Source organism: Cervus canadensis, chromosome 26 (assembly GCF_019320065.1).
Source record: "Cervus canadensis isolate Bull #8, Minnesota chromosome 26, ASM1932006v1, whole genome shotgun sequence".
Classification (NCBI taxonomy): domain Eukaryota; kingdom Metazoa; phylum Chordata; class Mammalia; order Artiodactyla; family Cervidae; genus Cervus; species Cervus canadensis.
The window spans coordinates 27,549,951-27,574,484 of NC_057411.1; the positions used below are offsets into that span (position 1 = coordinate 27,549,951).

Below are 24,534 nucleotides of genomic sequence, written 5' to 3' on the forward strand. Positions count from 1 at the left end.
TCAGAGCTGCTCTCCACTTCATTGTCTCCAACTGGTATCACAAAGCTATCTCAGATACATGTTAAAAACAAAATTGATGTTCTTTCTCTCCCTAGGCCTGGTCCTCTTGTATGCTCATTTAAGGTGGACTGGTGCCATCCTTTTTTCCAGTTGCACAAACAAGAAATTTCATCCATAATACCAACCTTAATATCTACCTCTCAACTTTGATTTCAGTCACTAAGAAGTTCTCATTTCTATTCTCTTCCATTTTGAGGGTACCCTGTGTGTGTGTGTCCTGTGCTGTCACTTTAGTTGCGTCTGACTCTTTGCTACCCTGTGGACCAGAGCCCTCCAGGCTCCTCCATCCAGGGATTCTCCAGGCAAGAATACTGGAGTGTGTTGCCATGCCCCTCTCCAGGAGATCTTCCCGATCCAGGGATCATACCCATATCTCTTATGTCTCCTGTGTTGGCAGGCAGGTTCTTTACCACTAGCACCACCTGAGAAGTCTGTACTTTCCCTGGCTTTTCCCAAGCATTTGCTCTGATGAAGAAGAAGCCACCCTAGCAAGAATCCAAGGGCAGCCTCCAACCAACAGCCAACTAAGGACTTTGGTCCAGTAGCCCAGAAAGAACAGTCCTGCCTAACAACCACAAAGTGAACTGGGAAGCACTTCTTGCCCCAGCTGAATCTTGAGATGTCCCCATCTCTGGCTGCCATCCGATTGCAGCCTTCTGAGAGACCCTGTAGGAAAAGGCCCAGCAAAGCCGTGGCCCAAAGCCTGACCTGCAGACCATGGGAGGTAAGTGTGTGCTGTTTTAAGCCACTGAGTTTGGGATACTTTATGATGCAGCAATAAAGAGCTCATCCATGTTGTATGGTACATAGTACTGGTTCCCTTTCCTTCCTCAAGTCTCCTTTCTAATTTTGGTGCTTTTTACCATCCCAAATTTCTGCCGTATGTACTGGGATGAACTCTGTTTTCCCGTGGCCCTGTTCATTGATCATAGCTTGAGTCTTTAGGGTCATGCAGACTTCAACAGCAAAGATGTATCCCTGAGGCTGCACTCCAAGAAATCATCCCTGCTCCTTCAGGTGTTCTTTAGCAGTTCCTGGGAGAAATTGTGTCTATCTACGTAGTGCCCAAATTGAGTGGAAAAAACAATCACCTCCATGTTCTGAGTACTCCTTGTGTAACAGCTGCTTATTCCTTGTAAAGCAAGGCCAGTACAATGCTCAGTAAATGTAGGCCAAACACAAAACATCCTGTTTTCAACTCAATCTAAGATTTTGGTAGAGTTTTGAAGTACAACTGCAGACAGAATATAATCACAGGCTCATTGCACTGCCTGTTTTCCATCAATGCTGTGGTTCAGCCATTCTGTACTTGTGTAGTTGTTCTTTGGCCTCCAAAGGATAAGATCTTTTATACCTGCTTAAATTTAGACTTAATGTGTGGTCCCCCTGCATTTCTGAAGCCTTTTTGGATGTTTATCATATCCTGGTTTTTATCACAAGCACTTTATTTTAGCCATCTTTTTTAAAAAATTGAAGAATTGTTTTGCTCTGCTGACTTCGCCTTCTCCAGGGGATCTTTCCAACCCAAAGATCAAACCCAGATCTCCTGCATTGCAGGCAAATTCTTTACCTTCCAAGCCACCACGGAGGGAATGGCTACCCACTCCCGTATTCTTGCCTGGAGATTTCCAAGGACAGAGGAGCCTGGTGGGCTATAGTCCATGGGGTCGCAAAGAGTCAGACACAACTGAGTGACTAACACTGTCATTGACTTCACCAGGTTATTGCCACAATTCAATATACTCACACAAGGGAAAACATAAAATTTCCAGTTTGTTTTTTATTTAAGAAAAATTATAAGACTTTCCTGGAAGTCCAGTAGTCAAGACTCTATGCTTCCAAATGCAGGGGGCATCAGTTCTATCCCTGGTCAGGGAGCTAAGATCTCACACGCTATACAGCACAGCCAAATAATTTTTAAAGAAATATTGTAAACATATGACATAATGATATCACTCATGGATTAAAGCAGCTGATATCTCATAAAGATATTTAATAAATATGTGATAAAGATAACAGAATTTTGAAGCTCATTTTAAACTACCTCAGTTAATACATGGGCCTCCTTGATGGCTCAGAGAGTAAAGAATCTGCCTGCAATGCAAGAGAGACAGGAGACCCAGCTTCTCGGTCAGGAAGATTCCCCTGGAGGAGTGCATGGCAACCCATCCCAGTGTTCTTGCCTGGAGAATCCCATGGACAGAGAAATCTGGTGGACTACATTCTAAAGGATCACAAAGAGCTGGACACTACTGAAGTGACTAAACATGCACACAGAGTTAATACAGGACATATCAAATAAATTTTCTAATCTTGTATAATTAACATTTTTCTTAATGATAAATGGTTAAAAAGCATCTTGTGCTCAAAAAATGACAAAGCATATAATTGGGTTGCTAAGATAATACTATACTTTGCTGTCAATCATAATCTCTCAAATACTCCCATATTAGGCCAAGGCAATAAATCAGTTATGAAAAAATATGTGGATATAAGATTCAAAGGCTTCCTGGTGGCTCAGATGGTAATGAATCAGCCTTCAATGCAGGAGACCCGGGTTCAACCCCTGGGTCAGGAAGATGTCCTGAAGAAGGGAATGGCAACCCACTTCAGTATTCTTGCCTGGAGAATTCCAAGGACAGAGGAGCCTGGCAGCTACAGTCCACGGGGTTGCAAACAGTTGGACATGACTGAGCAATTCAAAGAAGTAACTTCCTTGTTCAAGTTTGGACATGAGCATTTCTTTAATTTGTTTGGTCCTATCCGAAAGTTAATCCAATATGCTACGATCCGGTGATGGACTTCTCATACTGAAGCACTCTTTCTAAAAACTTAATAACTTTGAGTCATAGTAACTACACTATTCAATGGAAAAAATTATTGAGTTCATGTAGGAATATTTAAGGCAACTTGAGTTACAAATAATTACAAAAAATAACACTAAAATGGAGAAGGAAATGGCAACCTACTCCAGTATTCTTGCCTGGAGAATCCCAGGGACGGGGGAGCCTGGTGGGCTGCCGTCTATGGGGTCACACAGAGTCGGACACGACTGACGTGACTTAGCAGCAGCAGCAGCATACCTGCTGTTATCCGGGAGTTTGTACCTGGAACTAGTTACCTTCCCAAATCATGAACGACACCGAACCCACTAAAAAAAAAAAAAAGAAAGAAAGAAAAAAAAAATAACACTAAAAGAATTGGGGATAACAGAAAAAAAAAAAGAATTGGGGATAACAGATACAGAGATGTTTTGCTCTAATGGGGAGCAGAGAAGTAGTCCACAGTTGGACTAGTGGGGTCCAGTGTAAAAGATTTTCCAGATAGGAAATACTAACGACTGTTTGCAGATGGGAATAACCAACTAGAGAAGAGAAGGGTTTACAGTTGATAAAGTGATGTTCTTGAATAGATGAGTGGGGTCAGGAGCTAAAGCACAAGTGGAGGGTGGCCTTAGAGTGAAGGTAAACAATACATCCTCAGCAACAGGAGGGGAGGTGGAGGATGTGGAGACCTTTCGGTATGTGGTGGTGGTGGGCGTGTGTGGAAGCCCTCTTCTAACTGCTTTTATTTTCTCCATTAGGTAGGAAAGCAAGATATCAGTTGGAAGTAAGAACTGGGAAAAGAGGTTTGAAGAAAGTGGAGAAATTGTGAAAACAGATATCTTAGAGTGGAGCTGGGGAATTCGATGAAGTAGTTCTAGGCATCAGTTTCAGACACAAAAACGTGAGGAGGAATAAGACTATCTTCTTTGTCCCTTCTTAAGAGCCTGGAAGCATTTCCTTGAAGCTCCCAGCCAATTGCCTATGAGTAAGAATTAACATCCGGCCTGGAGCTCCACAGAGATTTAGACCTACCTGGGATCTTCCTTCTCACAACACTGTTTCCTTGGCCACTGTCATGTTAAGCTAGAGAGGAATGCTTTGTGCTGGAAGCTATCTGCCTGTTTTCTGTGAAATCCCTGGTCTGTGGAATGCACCTGTGGAGGGAGAGCTCTAAGCTGCCATCCAGAGAGAAACTGGTGAGAAGCCAATCAAATGAATCCATGCACCTGAAACTTCCCGTACGTGACCCGGGTAGGTTCTAGGGGCCAAGAGGCTGTGTGTGTTGGTGGTCCCTGAACTTGTGGATGGCATGAAGGTACTGTGCACTCAATACTCCTCTCTTCATCTCTCTGTAAAGTTTTAAAAAATGAAGTATTAGAATAAAGTCTACTCTGTGAGTTTGATTGACAATCAAAACCCAAGCTACTGCTGATACGGGAAAGCATGGCATTTGAACAGGATTGGCATTTGAATCCTTAGCTCGATTTGTGTCTTCCTGTGTCATGGCCAGAATTGGCTCACAGACCCATTTACTGGCAAACCGATTAACAGCAAAGGAAATGAGACCACAGTGATTGCATGGACTAATTGCAACTCACCCTGGGGTGTATGGCTAAGTGGGGAACGCTCCTGAAAGCCCACAGCTTTGTATGTGTGGGACATACTGAACAAAACAAAGGTTATGTTAGGAAGAAGGGAGGACAGGTACCAAGGGCTGTCGGTGAAAGGAGACTGGGTGGGCAATCCGTTACCTCTGCTGTGTGTATTTAGGACATAAGCACTATCAGGGTAAAACTGAATTTTCTCTCAGGTCTCTGTAGCTGTTTGCTGAGATGGGGATTAGTGTCAAAAATCCTTTTCAATCCTGAAAAGCTGACTATTTCATGTTAGGCATGAATTATATCACTGACCAGATATGTAACTCAAGCACCAAACCCACTCTTCCCATTGTTTCATATAATGGTCAGACTTACATGAAATTCACATCTTATGGCTTTAAAAATATTTTGAATGCTAAGCCCTATCAAATGATCTCTATTTAACATATTTTTTTGTGACTGTCATGCATAAAGTGCTGTAAAGTTACCAATGTCTGAAGATTAGTTGAAAAGTTCATTACAGTACTTCAGTTATCTTCCTAAATTTACTTTTTACTCATTGGTTTTGTTGGGGCCCAGGGTAGGTCACCAGCATGGGCCTCAATGGCATATTGCTTATTTTGAAAGTTACCTAAGAAATGGTCAACATAAGGAGGGTACCATGAGAGACGTTCTCTGTCTCCCTGAAACAGGAATTAAATCTCTCCTGTGAAAGGTGCCCCCTGACCCCCACCCCACATCTGGAAGTAGAAGGACACCCCCTAGTAGTCAGAGACAGGAAATGAGGGCTGAGAGGCCTGTGTTACAAATATGTTACTTCTTCAGTTTACTACCTTAAGCCCAAATTCTGTTTAGGTCCTTTGCTAATTGAGCATCCCAAACCTCAATTTCTTTGTCCTGTCAATTCCTCACAAATTTATAGTTTTTGTCTAAAAAGTATAAAAGTGCCAACTTTGGCTACTTCCTTTGGTACCGTGTCTATGAGACCTCTTTCTGTACAAATTAAAAAAAAATTTTTCTCCTCTTAATCTGTCCTGTGTCCATTTTATTGCTAGTCTAGCAGCAAGAACACAATGGGGGTATGGGGTGGTGGAGATTTCCCCCTCTATGACAGTTCATTTTTAGTAAGCAATAATTCAACTGCAGAATGAGTTCATTAGAAACATTGTGTTCCACAGCTGGTGGGCACTAGTGTCAACTTGTTTTCCCTTTATCCTACACGTGTAATGTAGGTGAGCAAACAGATTTGATACTTGAAGGAGTATAAAGAATAAGCAGACTTAAGTCCAAACCATTGCGTCTATACTTTTGATGCAAAAGTGTCTGCGTGTCTTCAGCAGCTCAGGTTGCTGCTGCTGCTGCTGCTAAGTCGCGGCAGTCGTGTCCGACCCTATTAATTTCAGAAAATGCCCAGGTTAATTAGCTACTTAAAAGGGCATTCCTTTGAACATTTTGGAAGAAAAAGGCCTTTTGAAGGAAAGAGAATGAATGTTCCATATAAGTCATGCATAAAACCAAGCGACTATGTGCCTGCTGCTGCTTAGGCACTTCAGTCGTGTCCAACTCTGTGTGACCCCATGGACTGTAGCCCGCCAGGCTTCTCTGTCCCTGGGATTCTCCAGGCAAGAACACTGGAGTGGGTTGCCATTTCCTTCTCCATCAGCTCAGGTTACCAAAACAAAATACCACAGACTAGGTTGCATAAGCAACAGAATTTTTTTTGTTCATTTCTTGAAGCCAGGAAATCTAAGATCAATGTGCCAGAAAGGTAGGTTTCCCTCTGAGGCCTCTTTTTCTTAGCTTGTAGGCAGCTGCCACCATCCTGACCTGGTCTACACATGAAGAGAAGGAGAGGAACAGGAAGAGGGAGGGAGAGAAAGAAAGAGAGGGAGAGAGAGAGAAAGCCTCTCTGGTGTCTCTTCTTATAAGGCCACTTAGCCCGTCATGGGGCCACACCCCCACAATCACCATTAGCCCACTTAATCATGTCCGATTCTGCTACCACAAGGACTGTAGTCTGCCTGGAAGAGGGCAGACTGGAAGATCCCCCTGCAGGAGGCCATGGCAAACCACTCCAGTATTCTTGCCTGGAGAATCCCATGGACAGAGAAGCCTGGCGGGCTACAGTCCATGGGGTCACACAGAGTTGGACACGATTGAAGTGCCTAAGCAGCGGCAGGCACATAGTCGCTTGGTTTTATGCATGACTTATATGGAACATTCATTCTCTTTCCTTCAAAAGGCCTTTTTCTTCCAAAATGTTCAAAGGAATGCCCTTTTAAGTAGCTAATTAACCTGGGCATTTTCTGAAATTAATAGTAATTTTTCTTATATTATCCGGTAGTGCTTATTCATGATCAATCTGTTTTGATTATAATGAGTATTTTTCAGAATCTCTGATTAGGTATTTAATATTTGTCAATACAGAGATATTGATAAATAATTTCCCATCTCAGTTAAGGAGTAATGTGGATCTATATGGTTCATTTGTGTTTGCTGTCCACTAACTTTACCTCCTTGAATCAAAAAGTTCTCTATGGGCTAAAATGCCATTTAATAAACTTAAGGACTCCTTGGCTTTTTAAAACATTTGTTCTCAGAGTTTCCTTCTTTTTGAGTTTTTAAGTTTTCTCTCATGTGTGTGATATGCTGGAGACAATCAACCATTTGGGAGGGAACAATAAATAACTCACTTTCAAATGATGCTAAACATGAAAACAAAAAAAATTTCAAGTGGTCATAAGAAACAGACATAACTCATCTAATCTACCACGTCAGAAAGTAAACACCTGCTTAAAGTCAAATTATGGCTTCAAGACTTAAAAACCAAAAGCTCCTGCTACACTAATCGCAAAATTTTCATCAAATACCTAAGGAATTGAAAAAGATCTTAATGGCCATTTTATCTCCATTAAAGGCAATTGGATACACAAGCCATTATTAACAGTAGGCTCAATTTCTAAGCTTGTGCCCAAGCACAGTTAAGCTTTTAGACAAACTTTGAAAGACACTGAGTTACCATTAATGTGTAGAGAAGCAAAAGCTTTCGATACCCTGTTAGGTTTGTTTAGTGAATGGGGTCTGTGAATTTAACTGACAAAAGACAGGGTAACAGGAGAGAAAGAAAGCACTGCTGCATGGCATGTTTGATCTTCGTTCCCTGACCAGGGATGGAACCCATGTTCCCTGAGTTGGGAGTGTGGAGTCTTAACCACTGGACCACCAGAGAAGTCCCTGAATTTACTGGGTTTTTTATATGCACAGGAGTTCACAGAAAAGTTAAAGTGGCTAGACTTGGGGACTTATATACCATTTTTAACAAAGGAAAGGGGATTTGAAGTTCAAAGGAAGATAAATTATGGAGAAGTGACTAGGAAATTTATAGAAGAACTAGTGGAAGATTCTGGGAAAGACTGAAGGCAAAAACAGCAACAGCAGAGGATAAGATGGTTAGATAGCATCATTGACTCAATGGACATGAACTTGAGCAAACTCCAGGAGATAGTGGACAGGGAACCCTGGCGTGCTGCAGTCCATGGGACTGCAAAGAGATGGACACAACTTAGCAACTGACCACTACTAACAACAACAAATGGAAGACAGGGTTATTTCAGTAAAGTCTGCTTACGTAAACTCGTCACAGTGCTGACTCCCAGTCTCTGATGATAAGAATGCTCTTCTCAAAAAAAAAAAAAAGAATGCTCTTCTCTTCCCAGTACAGTGGGGGCACACCATCCTAAAGGGAAATGTATAGCTTGCTTTCAGGCAGGTAAGGGGAAGGGGAAGGCAGAGGACTTCCCTGTAGCTGTTGATTCTCAATTGCCTTCAGCTCAAAATAATCCTTGTGCCAAAGTGGCATCCTTGGCAGGTGGGGACAGGGGAGTGCATCCTGATCCTTATCAAATGCTCACCTATTTTCAGAGTGGGAGATTGCTGTGGAAGAAGAAAGCTATTGCTTCCCAGCTCCTTAAATTTGATTTTGAAGACATTTTCTCCTCTCAATCTCCCTTGTGAGTCAGCAGGTTTCTCACTGCAAGAGCTTCTGTGTTGTCTAAGACCCCAAAATACAAAAATTTATTCCAAATTACAGAAAGGCCATATTAAATCTCTCAAGTTGCTCTGTTTTTCCCCAGCTGCATGCTTTTCTTCCTTTCCTTCTATTTCTTCATCCCATTCTAGCACAGCCCCATCTGTTTGAGTATTTCTCTGTACTTTCTTCCTCTGGATTCTTTATTAATGCACATGCTTCCTACCTGCAGTACAGTGTAGCAAAGTTCCTGTGGTACTTTACAACTGTAAGCACCAGGACGTCTATTTCCCACTTTCATTTTTCATCTTCTTTTAATGTTCTCGAGTTACATCTAGAAACACAATAATATAGTCATTCTGGCATGGCAAGATTTCCTTGTGTCTGCTTCCTTTTGTCTTCTAATTTAATCTTCATCCCTGATGGTGTGCTGGAGCTGCTTGCTAATTTTTCAGGGATTTTGTGAACTGGTTTTTAAGCATGGCTATTACTAAAAACTGACTTACATAAATTTACAATTAAATAAATTATGCTAAAAACATAGGTAATAAGTATTCCAAATTCAACCCAACACTTCCTAATTATTTTACTATACTATTATCTGTGCTCTTGAGGTTGTTTATGCTGATTCTATCTATCTGTATGGGACTTCCCCTGTGGCTCAGTGGTAAAGAATCCGCCTGCAGTGCAGGAGACCCAGGTTCAATCCCTGGGCCAGGAAGATCCCCTGGAGGGGGCATGGCAACCCACTCTGGTATTCTTACCTGGAGAATTCCATGGACAGAGGAACCTGGTGGGCTATGGTCCATGCGGTTGCAAAGAGTCAGACACAGCTGAAGTGACTGAGCACGCACTCACATACATCTATCTGTATCTAGGCAACACTGTAGATGGTGTCCTACTGCCCACCTCTTTCCAACTCTGTATTTAGTGAGGTCAGGTTAAAAACCACAATTTGGAGTTTAATCCCCCCATAAAGCCAGTTGTTAAACATCTGCCAGCACACCACTGCTCTAAGCCTACAAAAAGCTGCTTGATCATTTATTAACTTTTAATGACCAAATCCTCACTTTTGATGGGTTTAACATCATTCTTCTTTCTTCCAGTTTCCAGATTTGTGCAATCAGTTCATAGGAAGGTTTCTACCAAGTCATATGGTTTGTCCTTTCAACCTTGGCTAAACAGGATAATTTTATCTTTGGTTTAGACAACAGAAGTTGGCTAACAGAAGATCAACGTCTGTCTCATTGAATAGGTGAGCTTCTTCCTTTGAGTCAGCTCTTAAGTTTTTTATTTCATTTGTTGCACACAAGCACCGCTAAAATCTTTGAGTGAATCTCTGTCAGTTGTACCGTAATCAAATTGTAGTAGTTGTTGCAGCTTTTCAATTACAGTCATATGCACAGTTGGCATTGGAGAAGGCAATGGTACCCCACTCCAGTACTCTTGCCAGGAGAATCCCATGGACGGAGGAGCCTGGTGGGCTGCAGTCCATGGGGTCGCTAAGAGTCGGACACAACTGAGCGACTTCACTTTCACTTTTCACTTTTGTGCATTGGAGAAGGAAATGGCAACCCTCTCCAGCGTTCTTGCCTGGAGAATCCCAGGGATGGGGGAGCCTGGTGGGCTGCCGTCTATGGGGTCGCACAGAGTCGGATACGACTGAAGCGACCTAGCAGCAGCAGCACAGTTGGCATAGTTTAGTTTCTAACTCATGTTCACAATTCCTTTATCATCTTTACCAATTCTCTCTCTCTCTCTGTTTTTTAAGTACAGTAGTTTTTAAAAAAAATATTTATTTATTTATTTGGCTGCACTGGGTCTCAGTTGTGGCCCTTGGGATCTTCAGTCTTCATTGCATGTGTGATCTTCAGTTGTGGTATGTGGGATCTAGGTAGATTTCCTAATCTAGAGGGCTTCCCATGTGGCTCAGCAGTAAAAAAAAAATCCTCCTGCCAATGCAGGAGACACAGGAGACGCAGGTTTGATCCCTGAGTCAGGAAGATTCCCTGGAGAAGGAAATGATAATCCACTCCAGTATTCTTGCCTGGGAAATCTCACAGACAGAAGAGCCTGACAGGCTACAGTCCATGGGGTTGCAGAGTCAGAAACGACTGAGCAACTGAGGATGCACAGGATCTAGTTCCTTGACCAAAGATCCAACCCGGGCCCCCTGCATTGGTAGTGTGGAGTCTTAGCCACTGGAACACCAGGGAAGTCCCCCAGTTCACTCTCTGAAGATACTTTGTCAACACAGCTATTTCCACTTGAAGGAGACTCTGATTTAACTGAGAAGAAAACTAATGTATTTTTAAAAAATTTCCTGCCAGAACCGTACGTAGTTTTCTGAGGCTTTTAAGAATTCTGCGATTTAGAATTATTCCATTTGTTATCATCCGGGGCTTTCTCCTTTTCTTTGGAGGCCAGATTTCAAATGTTGGAAAACAATGACATCAAGATCATCTCAATAATCTTAAGAGTACTATAGGAATTAAAATTGTAAATTACCAACATCAGAATATTTCCAGATGTGGTAGAGACAATCTGAGAACAGGAGATTCCAATCCCTCAGGCAGGAAAAAGAAGCAAAAAGAAAGAGATAGGACAGGGTGGCAGATGGCAAATTCCTATGGCTTCCCACTTTTGCCTGCAATTGACTTTAAAAAAATAAATAAATAAAATAAATAGCTCAGAGATGGTTTAAAAGTTGTGCTGTTTTATTTCTATGTAACTGAGAAATTGCCTCAAAGACTACGCTGCTTTCCTGGTTCTATGGAGCTTCCTTCTGGAACTTCGTTTCTACAGGAGTTGGTGATTGAGGTGAATCCTGTAATAAAAATAGGTTCACAGGATACATCCCCGGGGGTGATTGGCTGTGACCGGGACCACCTGAGCTTTGACTACCTCCCTTGAAAGTAGCTTCCACACAGGTAGCAGCCCCTGCAGACGTGGGGCCCGGCCTTCTCCCAGACTTCAGCTTACATGTCTCCTCGGGGCTCCTTAGTTGTAGAGGAGGTGGGGGAGCTGGTGCTGTGATGTGCGCCCTCTGTGGGGAGACCTGGAGTTGTCAGAACTTGGGGTGTCGGGGAAAACCTGGTTGACATGTCACAGTAGGTCCCCAGGTTCCCAGGTGCGGAGGCCTCTCTGTTCCCCTCCGAGGTCTTGGGCTGGGCGGAGGGTGTGAGGACAGGGCCGCTCACAGCTGTGCTCCCAGACAAGGAAGGGGCCCCGGTGGACGCGCTCGGTCTGGAAATGACGGGCACTGGCTGAAGCTGGACACGTGCCACCATGCTGACTCTGGGCTTAATTCCATCTGGCGCTCCAAAAATACTGGATGGCCACAAAGCTAGCAAGGGCGCTGTCTCCCTGTTGTAAGCAAACTCTGGCCGCTCCATCAGTCTTTGAATTGGCTGTAAGGAGGACGGAGAGACCAAGTTAGATAAGACACTTCCTGACGGGAATATACAGGCCGCTCTGTGCTAATTGACCGTTTTGGCCTAAAAGAACTTTTTTTTTTTTTGGAAGGAGAAGTGCATAAGAATTGGCTCATGGGAAAGAATCTGCCTGCAATAAAGGAGACCAGGGGGGTCGATCCCTGGGTCAGGAAGATACCCTGAAGAAGGGAATGGCTACCCACTCCAGTAGTCTTGCCTGGAAAATCTCATGGACAGAGGAGCCTGGAGGGCTACAGTTCATGGGGTCGCAAAGAGTCATGTATGGCTTCTGCAGGAGATGAAGAGGGAGTCTGAGACTGGGGTGACTTGCAACAGGTAGGTGTGGTTGAAGTTGGGCTAAACTGGGAAACTGGTTTGACTTTTGCCTGATTTGCCTAGGTTTTGAATGCCATCTGTCCCCAGAGATACAAACATTGAGCATAAGGAGGCAAGTCCTGAGGACAGGTCCATGTCAACGTCCCCAAGGAGAAAGGTTCTAAAGTGTCCTTAGATCCCTGCTGTAGCCTGGTCTCTGCCACCCATGGCCCAAGTCAGGTCCATGCTGGTGCTTTGACCAAACAGTTACAACGGGCCAGATATTTTCTGTCCTTTCATTTTTTCTCCCCTTTATTTTATTTTTTATTTTTTCTCTCCCCTTTATTATTAGTGTGTCAACACGGTAGGACATTTTCAACAAAGACATCCTTTTGGCACTACTGTGCTATATTCTACAAACCCCTTCACCAATCGGTGCCCTTTAATTTGGTCTAATATTTTGTGTCTTTCTTGTCTCGTCTCCATTGACCTATTTTTTGTCACCAGTTTCCTATTAGAATGGTAAAGTGCCGCAAGAAAAATACAAATAGGTCAAACCTTTTCTTTCTTTTTGTATTTTGGCTCCATGGGGTCTTCATTGCAGTGTGTGGGCTTTCTGTAGTTGTAACCCATGGCTTAGTTACTCCATGGCATGTGGGATCTTAGTTCCCCATAAGGAAACAAACCCACATCCCCTGCATTGGAAGACTGATTTTCAACCACAGGACCACCAGGGAACTCTCACATAGTTTTTACTGAGCCCAAGTTCTGTTGGTCTTTCTTGCTGAGGGAGCCACAGAGTTTTTTAGGTGGCCTACCAACATCCTAGTCATTATGTCCTAAATGATTAAATATTTTCCTGATGTAGCTGTTATTGTAGACTTAGGATTTCCTTCAGGATGATATTGGAAATGAAATAGTTTCAACTTTATATCTTCTAAACTAAAATTCCCAGTACAGAATTTCTCTGATATGATAGAAGAATATGATAAGAAAAAAAAAAATCTGTTCTCTCTGAATCTAAAACATTTCTATCTGGGTTCAGTACACAAGAAGTTTGAAAAATTTAAACACCTTCATATTTTACCAGTCCCTCAGATATTAGCAGTGTGCTGTTTCTACAATTCAGCTACGGGCTTCTCTCGTAAGTGATCTAAAACAAGGATTCTAGCCTGGGAGAAATTCTGCCCTCCAGGGGACATTTGGCAATGTCTGGAGACATTGTTGATTGTCCCATATAGAGGATAAGGGTGGTAGTGGCATCTGGAGGGGACAGGTCAGGGATGCTGCTGGTTAAACATCCTACAATGCACAGCACAGCCCAGCAACAAAGAATTATCCAGCCCCAAAAGTGCTGCTGTTGAGACACATTGATCCAAAGTAACTTAATTCTTTCAGGAAACATAAATGCCCCTGACTTACCAGCACTGGAACTATATAGTAGCTTTTTCTGTATCCAGGATTGCTGTCACTGCTCTCTTCAGACAAACCAAGCACCCCTTTCTATAAACAGAAAAATGCAGTTGTCTTAGAACCCCTTTTGTTCTTTTGGTCTGTGGCTTCCTTTCCAAATATTTTATAGATACATATATTTTAAAACTTTGAAAATGATCCACAAAATGCTAGAAAAGGAAAAAGCATTTTATGCATGGCTGATGAAAGAGAAGTGACTAGAAAACAAAATCAGAATAAGCAGTGTTTAAGATGCTGAGGTGATCTTTAATGTTCTGACTTTGTAAACGTTAAAAACGTTATTATAATGGATTCGCATGGTGGTTTTCTTTCTTTTTAAATAATTTTTACTTTTTGGCAGCAACACTCAGCACGTGGGATTTTAGTTCCCCAACCAGGGATCAAACCCGTACCCCCTGCATTGGATGCATGGAGTTTTAACCCCTGGACTGCCAGGGAAGTCCAGAGTGTTGTGTGAGAGAATTTGTGTGTGTGTGTGTGCTAAGTCGCTTCAGTCACATCCAGTTCTTTGTAACCCCATGGACTATAGCCTACCAGGCTCCTCTGTCCGTGGAATTCTCCATGCAAAAATACTGGAGTGGGTCTCTCCTTCCCGCTGAAGTGGGAGAAGCCATTTCCTTCTCCAGGGGATCTTCTGGACCCAGGGATCAAACTGTATAGTCCATAGGTCACAAAGAGTCAGACACGACCGAGTGACTCTCACTTTCACTAAAAAAAGAGAATGTAGCCATGATTCTTACACAAACATAAAAGGAACAAGTGTCAAGGATTATATTTAATTCATTAATTAATGGGGGCACTGGCAAGCTGTTACAACAATTTAAAAGAGAGCTCAATACCACACATTTCTGCTCAGATAAGGGAAACTGAAATAAATTTACAGATAGTGCAAAATGGGCCCAACTGGTCAATATCCACAGGCAATAATCACTTGTGTCCTACCAGACAGTTCTCATTTCTATGCACAGGATTTGATTACATTACTATCAGGTTTGTGCAAGTTAACTTCTCTGTCTCCAGTGGTCTAAAACAGTCAAAGGCAGGGAACCCCTGGTGGCTCAGTGGTAAAGAATCCACCTGCTGTTGCAGGAGACGAGGGTTCTATCCCCAGTCCTTGAAGATCCCACGCGCCTCAGAGCAAGAGAGCCCCCGCGCCACAACTGGTGACCTGTGCTCCAGAGCCCAGGCATCGTAACTTCTGAGCCCACGTGCTGCAACTGCTGAAATTCCTGCACCCTAGAGCCTGTGCTCTGCAACAAAGAGTTAACCCCACTCACTGCAACTAGAGAAAAGCCCGTGCAGCAGCAAAGACCCTGCACAGCCAAAAATTAATAAATAGAATTAAAAAAATAAAACAAAGGCAAAGTGACAATAACTGGAATAAATGCACTAGCCAGATTGTTCCTTACTCTGCCTTTATTCTTAGGATGTTTTCTTCTCGACAAGCCTTATGTTAGTGGCCACAAATTCAGTATGATTTGGGGCACTGAGAAGACACTTTCTTATCACCTGACTCTACCTACCTGCCTGTAAGGTACCTGGAATTCCACACGAGGACCTTTAGCCTTTGAGCAGACCTGGCTTCACACCACACAACACAAATGAATCCCCACAGAGGGCAATGTTTACAAGGTGCCTTATGGCACACACGTGTGTGATCGTCTTTGATTTTCAAGGCAGTTCATTTCAAAAATGATGAAACTGGGAGGCTTGCCCAGTTTCCTGGTGAGTGATGCAGTGGGGACTTGAACCCCATCCCGGCTTCAGATGGTGTCTACTTCCTGCCATGCTCACATGCCTTACAAGACTGGTACTTCCGGGACAGGTCCTACCGAAGGCAGACAGAGGCACAGGAAGAAGATTCACACTTGCTCACCAAGTTCCAGGGCACCACCATCAATACTGGCAGGCTCATTCAACACTCATGACTCACACCTTTATTGAGCACCCACTATGTTGCCCCACGGGGGTCACAGTATTGAGCAAGACAGAGTCCCCATCCTTGGGAACATAAATTATAGTAGGGAAGACACACATCAAACAACTAAGTACAACATGGATTATTCAGTCAGGACTGTTAGAAGTGCTACAAAGAACTGCCGGGAGTGCAAGTGAGCCTGGGGTGATTTGACTAGACTGGGGATGGGGAGGGAGGATCAGGGAAGCGTTGTTGAAACCACACTCCCAGGGATGACTAGCAGTTAAGGGTTTGGGGATGGGGAGGAGGGCGGCTCTGGGGCAGGTTGAAGGGAAAGAATATTTCAGAGGAAGTAAGCAGCAACAGTGGAGACGGAGTCAGCTCTCTGTTGCTCTCCTTTTTCTTCTGCCTCTGTGCCCATGGGCTCTTCTCTGAGTCTTCAACAAAAACCTAAATATTTTTTAGGTAGAATGTGTTGTGGAGCTATTCTTGAGCAGAAAGACCTTCCCTTTATCCAAGTTAGTCTCTCTTCATGCCTTGGAGTCAGTAACTTAAACATCACTTCTGAACATTTCAGTTCAGCTCAGGTCATTCACTCAGTTGTGTCCGACTCTGCAACCCCATGAACTGCAGCACACCAGGCCTCCCTGTCCATCACCAACTCCCGGAGTTCACCCAAACTCATGCCCATTGAGTCAGTGATGCCATCCAACCATCTCATCCTCTGTTGTCCCCTTCTCCTCCTGCCCTCAATCTTTCTCAGCATCAGGGTCTTTTCAAATGAGTCAGCTCTTCGCATCAGGTAGCCAAAGTATTGGAGTTTCAGCTTCAGCACCAGTCCTTCCAATGAACACCCAGGACTGATCTCCTTTAGGATGGACTGGTTGCATCTCCTTACAGTCCAAGGGACTCTCAAGAGTCTTCTCCAACACCACAGTTCAAAAGCATCAATTCTTTAGCACTCAGCTTTCTTTATAGTCCAACTCTCACATCTATACATGACTACTGGAAAAACCATAGCCTTGACTAGTCAGACCTTTGTTGGCAAAGTAATGTCTCTTGCTTTTTAATATGCTGTCTAGGTTGGTCATAACTTTCCTTCCAAGGAGTAAGTATCTGTTAATTTCATGGCTGTCATCACCATCTGCAGTGATTTTGGAGCCCAAAAAAATAAAGCCAGCCACTGTTCCCACTGTTTCCCCATCTATTTGCCATGAAGTGATGGGACCAGATGCCATGATCTTAATTTTCTGAATCTTGAGCTTTAAGCCAACTTTTCACTCTCCTCTTTCACTTTCATCACGCTACTACTGCTAAGTCACATCAGTCGTGTCCGACTCTGTGCGACCCCAGAGATGGAAGCCCACCAGGCTCCCGTCCCTGGGATTCTCCAGGCAAGAACACTGGAGTGGGTTGCCATTTCCTTCTCCAACTTTCTTCATATGGATACCTAAATTACTCTTAGGGCTTCCCTGGTGACTCAGCAGTAAAGAATCTGCCTGCATTGCAGGAGATGCAGGAGGCACAGATTCAATCCCTGGGTTGGAAAGATTTCCTGGTGGAAGGCATGGCAACCCACTCCAGTTTTCTTGCCTGGAGAATCCCATGGACAGAGGCGCCTGGCAGGCTACATACAGTCCATGGGGTCACACAGAGTTGGACATGACTGAAGCAGCTGAGCACGCATGCAAGTTACCCTTGGTTGCTTTCAATTTAGCATAAATGAATTTAGATCCTTTCTTGAAAGAGAGAATGGATATAAAAGGGTGGAGAATGGGGGGACGGGGGAAGAATTAATATAGTCACTCTTACGTCCAGAGCATGAGAAATCTAGATCTCACCTGCCTTTGTGTTCCTATAGGTAAATCTAGATGACCTGGAAGGGAAAGAAATGTGAAGACATCAGTGGCTACTCACCATCTGAAATGTGAGAACTCCGTGGAGAAAGACCAGAAGACTCACATGCTTCGCCATGCTGAGTGGCTGAAAGCACAAGGGAAACTTTTTTATTCATGTAAATGAACACAACTGTGTGTATACACAGATGATGTTTTGATCAGTCTTTATTTAACAGTGACCATGTACCGTGAGCACAAGGTACTAGAGCAGGTGGGGTGTGAAATCCTCACTTTGAAACACTTGCTAGCTGTGAGACCTGGGACAAATTATTTAACCTCTTTGTGCCTTATTTTTCTCATCTATAAAACGGAGATAATATTAAAAGCTATTTCAAGGGTCATTATGAAATTCAAATGAGGAAGTTCGTATGATGCATTTAAAATAGTACAGGAACACGGCAGCCCTCTATATGTTTTTAGCTTTTATTATTATTACCATGCTCTGAGCTGGGCAGCAAACAGAGAGATAGATAAATAAAATAGAGGCGTGGCTGTGTAGAATTTTTAGTCTGTTCAAGAGACGAAATAAAAGGAGTGGATTTCTGCCTCCATTACTTACTGCTTTATCCCTTGGGTTAGTTGCTCAGTCATGTCTGACTCTTTGTGACCCTGTTAGGGGAAGCACCCGGACTGAAACCGTCCACCCTGGCCAGGCTCCCTAGTAACCATTCACATGAGTCATTTTATAACAGGAGGTCCTGGGAAGGAATACGGAACTAATAAACGATGCGTGCGCCACCAGGAAGGATGCTGAGTCAGAATGATTGGCCAAAGACAACCCGGAAACTAATCCCATCCCCATAAAACCCGAGACTTCGAGCCACGTGGCTGAGCGGCTTTCCTGGGTTCCCTTACCCTCTTGCTCTCTGCCCCTGTGCCTTCTTCCAATAAAGTCTCTTGTTTTGTCAGCATGTGTCTCCTTGGACAATTCTTTTCCGAGTGTTAGACAAGAGCCCGCTCTTGGGGCCCTGGAGAGGGGCGCCCCCTTCCTACAATAACCCCACGGCCTGGAGCCTGCCAGGCTCCTCTGTCCATGGAATTTTCCAGGCAAGAATACTGAAGTGGGTTGCCATTCCCTTCTCCAGGGGATCTTCCTGACCCAGGGATGGAACCAGGTCTTCCTTCATGCAGGAAGATTCTTAACTGTCTGAGCCACTAGGGAAATGGCATAAAGAGGATCTATAAACTGGATGCAGCTCAGAGTGAGTTTCACCTGAACAGCGCCTTGCACAGCTGTCTAGATCAGAAGATGAATCTTTCAAGATTGAAAAATAATTAAAGCAACCTAATGGCCGCATGGGTCCTAGAAAATCAGGTTCTGGCTAAGCATTGGACACTGCCGAGATCCTGGCTGCTTCTTGACACGCATAACTTGTCCCCTCCCACTCAGAAGCCCCAAATCACTTTCCTTTGTTTTAGCACAAGATAGGCTATGAGCCCAAGTTCTAACAACACCTTTTAGGTTTCCCATTGCTGGGTGCTCCCTTGTGCACATGTGCAATGCACATGTTAACAAACTTCTGCTTGTTTTTCTCTTGTTTATCTGTCTTTGTCAGTCTGCCAGGGTTGCAACTGGAGATCCTCAAATGAGTAAAGGAAAATGGATTTTTTTCCCTTCCCTATTTCCTGCCTACCTGTCATCCCCAAATCCTTTTTATTTATTTATTTTTGGTTGCACTGGGTCTTTTTGCTACGTGTGGCTTTCTCTAGTTTCTGCAAGGGAGCTACTCTCTAGTTGCAGTGGGAGGGCTTCTCCTTGCAGTGGCTTCTCTTGTTCCTGGATCACAGGCCCTGGGCACATGGGCTTCAATAGTTGTGGTGTGCATGTTTAGTTGCTCCGCAACATGTGGAATCTTCCCGGACCAGGGATCGAACTCGTGTCCCCTGCATTGGCAGGCAGAGTATTATCCACTGAGCCACCAGGGAAGTCCCACCCCAAAAATCCTTTCTTGAGAACTTTCTATACTCCAGGTCCCGTGTAGTGTGCTTTTCACATATTATTTCATTTGATCCTTTCAGTGACTGCATCAGGAGGGTATTTTATATGCACATGTTGTACAAGAGGAAGTCAAGGTTAGAAAGGTTAATAAGTTCTCCAAGGTCACACCAAAGGAGGTGGCAGAGCAGGGTTTGAATGTCTGTCTGATTCCAGCTGATTTTTTCTGATCCCCATGCCTGTTTCTTACTTGGTTCTTTGGAGTTGGACAGGGTAATGGGCATGCCTGAATATCTCACCATTTACACAATCGTTTTGTCAAGACAGCCTAAAGCTGTGGTTCTCAGGTAGATCCTGGCAAAATTGAACTTTATTTGGAATTTTCCCAGGGGGTCATCCATCATTTTGGAAAACCGCAATTCCAGTGGCCAAACTGCCTGCCACATGCATTTGCAAGAGCCTATTGTATTCATGGCAGTCTGCCTGGAAGCCACAGAGCTGACAAACTTTGTGTTCTGTGATAATAGCTACAGGTTGGCCTTTGGGAGATAAGTAAGTTTAGATAAGTTTAGAGATAAGTAAGTTTAGATAAGTTTAGATAAGTAAGTCACAAAGCTGGGATCCTCAAGATAAGATGAGTGTTATTCCTTCAGTCCTGTCCAACTCTTTGTGACCCCATGGACTGTACCCTGCCAGGCTCCTCTGTCCACGGGGTTTCCCAGGCAAGAATACTGGAGTGGGTAGTGATTTCCTTCTCCTTCTCAGGGGATCTTCCCAATCCAGGGATCAAACCCAGGTCTCTGTAGGCAGGTTCTTTACAGCCTGAGCCACAAGGGGAAGCCCTTGGTATGATTCGGGTCCTCAAGAAGAGCTCAGAGAGGTTGCATGCTTCTCTTTCCCTGTGTCTCTGTCGTGTGAAGACCCAGTAAGAAGGGGGCTGCCTGCCAGCTAAGAAGCAAGGGCTCCCCAGAACCTGACCTGCTGGCACCTGACCATCCTTAGTCTCCAGAACGGTGAGACACAAATGCCTGATTCTCAGTCCGCCCAGTCCATGGTGTTTTGTTATGGAGCCCAAGCTAAGACACAAGCCCACTGTACTGCTCCCAAGACTCGCTCTTTAAGCCCCTTGGTTCTAGTGTGGTACAGTTCCAGGTGCTGGGATACCTCTGCACCTGGGAGCCACCTGCCTGTCATGCACAATGATACTGTCTGCTTTTCTCTTCCCATGCATCTAGGGTCTTCCCCCAACACACCCCGGACCAGCACTCCCCAGAATGGGCCATTCCCCACCTACCACTCAGCCTTCTGTATTAACGAAGGACAGCTGGACTGACTTTATGGAGGCTGATTAAGCTGATTCTCTGTCTGAGGAATATTAACCCACAGAGATGAGCTCTCTGTCCCTCCCTATGATATCATCTGATATTCCACCTTTAAATAATCATTCCTTTGACTTAAGTTACTGCCTCTCCTAATATTCGGTTCAATCCAACAAACATTTACCGTGCAAGGTGACAGGGACAAAGAGATGAAAGTTAGTATCTTTTTACTGAAGGCTTGTCAGGTCTGCCAGTTATACTGGGCCCTTATGAAGGTAAAGCAACCTGGCCCAATCTGCTTATTAAGAATGCTCCATGTCAGAGGAGAATTAAGCACTCATGTTTGGTCAGGGACAATGAGAAGTGAAGCCAGAACTGCCTGGAGAAAGGGAATACATTTCTCAGAGAATGTATTCAGAGAATACATTTCTCAGGGTCCCAAATAGCTTCCAGAAATCCAGAGAACCACCTCAAGAAAGTTAGGCCAAGTGGGAGTTCTGTCATAACGATAAAAAAATTTAAATAATAATTAAAAAAACAGTCATAATAAAACTAACCCTCACTAAGCTCTCATTACTGTGCTGTTTGACCTTCCCAACAAGCTACAAGGGGCTTCCTTCACAGTTCAGTTGGTAAAGAGACTGCCTGCCATACAGGAGACCTGGGTTTCTTTCCTGGGTCGGGAAGATCCCCTGGAGCAGGAAATGGCAACCCATTCCATTATCCTTGTCTGGAGAATCCCATGGACAGAGGAGCCTGGCAGGCTACAGTCTGTGGGGTCCCAAGAGTTGGGCAGGACTGAGCGACTAGGTACACACACACAAGCTACAAAATAAACAATACATGTTTAAATTACCTGCTCTGATAAATTTTGTTTTTAAAGCATGGCTGGAGTGACTTTAGGAAAGTAAACAGTCTAAGTAAAATGTCCCTTTTATCCAGTAGATCCTAATTTTTAAAACGTCTTGTAGGTATGGGGTTGTTTGGGTTCCTTCAGCGCTTCTGCTAAACTAGACGCTCCTCTACAGGTTTGGGAAAGGGGAAAACATATAATGACCTAGTCTTACCATTTCAAGCTTGAATAACAAAGAAATGTATGAAGAAGTCTTTCGCAGCCACAAACTTGGCTGATTCCATTTCTGCCTTTTCCCTTCAGCAAAACTGCTGGGGGAGAGCTTTAGGGAGAAGAAACTGGAGACCTTGCAGGCAAATCAACAGGCTCGCTTGCCTCACAGACTTATACCACCATGGTCTTGTTTCTTGTTGTTTTTTATCATACATTTCATCAGTAAAAAATTTTGAGCATGCACCATATACATATAAATGTATAGATATAGATATCATTTAATTATGTATCCATCTTTAAGCATGTGCTACTGCATATTTTTTATGTACATTATAGAAATCACTGAAAAACAAGTTTAAAAGTATGGAATTTAAAAATATAAAAATCTTAAGATGTTTTCCTTCCCCAGTGGGCCTGTTGCCCACCCCCAGGATACAAACACTCTGCTTTATTCCAGTGACCATCTCCTGTTGCCACATCCACCAGAAAGACTTCCCCTCTAGCTGACACCAAAAGGTTCACTAAGCCTCAGGTCCATAAATCAATAAATCTCAGGGTAGGTGTTTCCCTCCCGACCCCTCAAGACTCACCTGCTGCTGCTGGAGCTTTGGGAGATAGAGAGGAAGCTCCACCGAGAGTAAGACCGATCAGGCCTCCTCTTAACCCCACAAAATGCCCGTGGCGTTGTGTGCTCTCTAGACAGGAAGCCTTACAAAACATGATGTCAGATGGGCAGTGACAGTCTGTTTTCAGGATTTGCTTTTAAGAGAACTGCTTACCCCTGGCTTTGCAGCCAACCACACATCCCTGATTTCACATAATTATACCGAGGCTGGAGGGGACCGCGCACGTCAGAAGCTGGGTGAGGCCCAGGTGTACCGCACACGAACCGACAATGAATTCCTAGTCAGCAGAGAACCCATCAAAGAAACAGAACCAAATCCTGCAGACAAGTAACCTTTGAAATGCTTTATGTGTCAGTTTTATTTTTTTCCAAGTGAAAACTACCGCTACCGCTGTTGTCAGAGGAAACTACAAGGCAGACGTCAAATTCTAATTGAGTGAACCTAAGTCATATCACTGGGCTTCCCTGGTGGTTCAACGGTAAAGAATCTGCCTGCAGTGCAGAAGACCCAGGTTCGATCCCTGGGTCGGGAAGATCCCCTGGAGAAGGGCATGGCAACCCACTCTAGTACTCTTGCCTAGAGAATCCCATGGACAGAGGAGCTTGGCAGGCTACAGTCTATCGGGTTGCGCAGAGTCAGACACAACTGAAGTGAGTAGGCAGCAGCAGCAGGTTACATCACATCTCTTGTGCTGGCCTTTGCTCCAGTGTTACCCTTGGTGGGCACATAGAAATGTACCAGAAAATGTACACATCCACAACCTGCAAGGGGAGTCCTCCAACAGAGATTTCTAGAGAGTGAATTTGTATCCTGCATATATGTACAGTATACTTATGTGTACTTCAGGCCTATGTTCCTGGTGTGAAACCTATTTAGTTATTGCATATGTCTTTCAATACCCTACTAGCTTCAGTGCATAAAGATTTTATAGGTTTAGTTAAGAGTTTTACATTTTTGTTTATAGATGAGATTTATCTATGAGATTATTACGTCTACTTTGGCTTTGGCATGAGGTTTTCAACCTTTGCAAAATGACTAAAGAAGCTTTCTCTATGCTAACTTATGTTAGTATTTAACACAATGTGTATTTCCTTATGTTTTTCTAATCAAATACGACTCTCCTCAAAGGATATCCAGATCTTCAGGGCTTCTGTGAGGATTATAACGCTAATGCTTTAATTAACCTGCTTGAGTTACCAGGGAGTGGGGGACCTTCTTGCCCTGAGGCAGACTGTCTCAGACAAATATTTTGATTACTAGGCCAAAATCAATGAATTTCTTTAAAAAATTTTAATTTAAATTATTTATTTTTGGTTGCACTGGCTCTTCACTGCTACATGTGGGCTTTCCCTAGTTGCGGTGAGCAGGGACTCTTCATTGTGGTGCCCAGGCTTCGAATTGTGGTGGCTTCTTTTGTTGCGGAGCACCAGCTCTAGGGTGCTTCAGGAGTAATGGTGCACAAGCTTCAGTACTTGTGGTGCATGGGCTTAGTTGTTCCATGGCATATGGGACCTTAGTTCTCTGACCAGGGATTGAACCTCTGTCTCCTGCATTGGCAGGTGGATTCTTAACCCCTGGACCACCAGGGAAGCCCCTGAATTTTTTTTGTAAAATATTGAGACTAGTCTTGAAAGACTATGGGCTCTTGAACAGCTCTATTATTTAAGAAAGCACTATTAGTCGCAAATATGAAAATGGCATTTTGCATTTAAAATTTGTTTGATGGTAACAGTAATCTGGTGGCTCAGTTGGTAAAGAATCTGCCTGTAATGCAGGAGACACAGGTTTGAACCCTGGGTCAGGAAGATCCCCTGGAGAAGGGATTGGCAACCCACTTCGGTATTCTTGCCTGGAGAATCCATGGACAGAGAAGCCTGGTGGACTACAGTACATAGGGTTGCACAGAGCTGAACACAGCTAAAGCAACTTAGCATACACGAACACATACACTAGACTACTGGTTTAGTGTAGGGTATTAGTCGCTCAGTGGTTTCCAGCGCTGCGTGATCCAGTGGACCATAGCCTGCCAGGCTCCTCTG

General features: G+C 43.9%; 2 long non-coding RNA genes across 2 annotated transcripts; both read left to right on the forward strand.

The window, feature by feature from the left end:
* The first annotated feature begins 369 nt into the window (after positions 1–369).
* On the forward strand, positions 370–5,511 carry LOC122428405. Its single transcript, XR_006265698.1, has 2 exons — positions 370–784; positions 3,644–5,511. It is a non-coding gene; the product is annotated as an uncharacterized LOC122428405 (long non-coding RNA).
* A 5,723-nt stretch (positions 5,512–11,234) lies between these two features.
* On the forward strand, positions 11,235–18,456 carry LOC122428406. The gene is made up of 3 exons (XR_006265699.1): positions 11,235–11,330; positions 12,036–12,280; positions 17,512–18,456. It is a non-coding gene; the product is annotated as an uncharacterized LOC122428406 (long non-coding RNA).
* Positions 18,457–24,534: the final 6,078 nt, after the last annotated feature.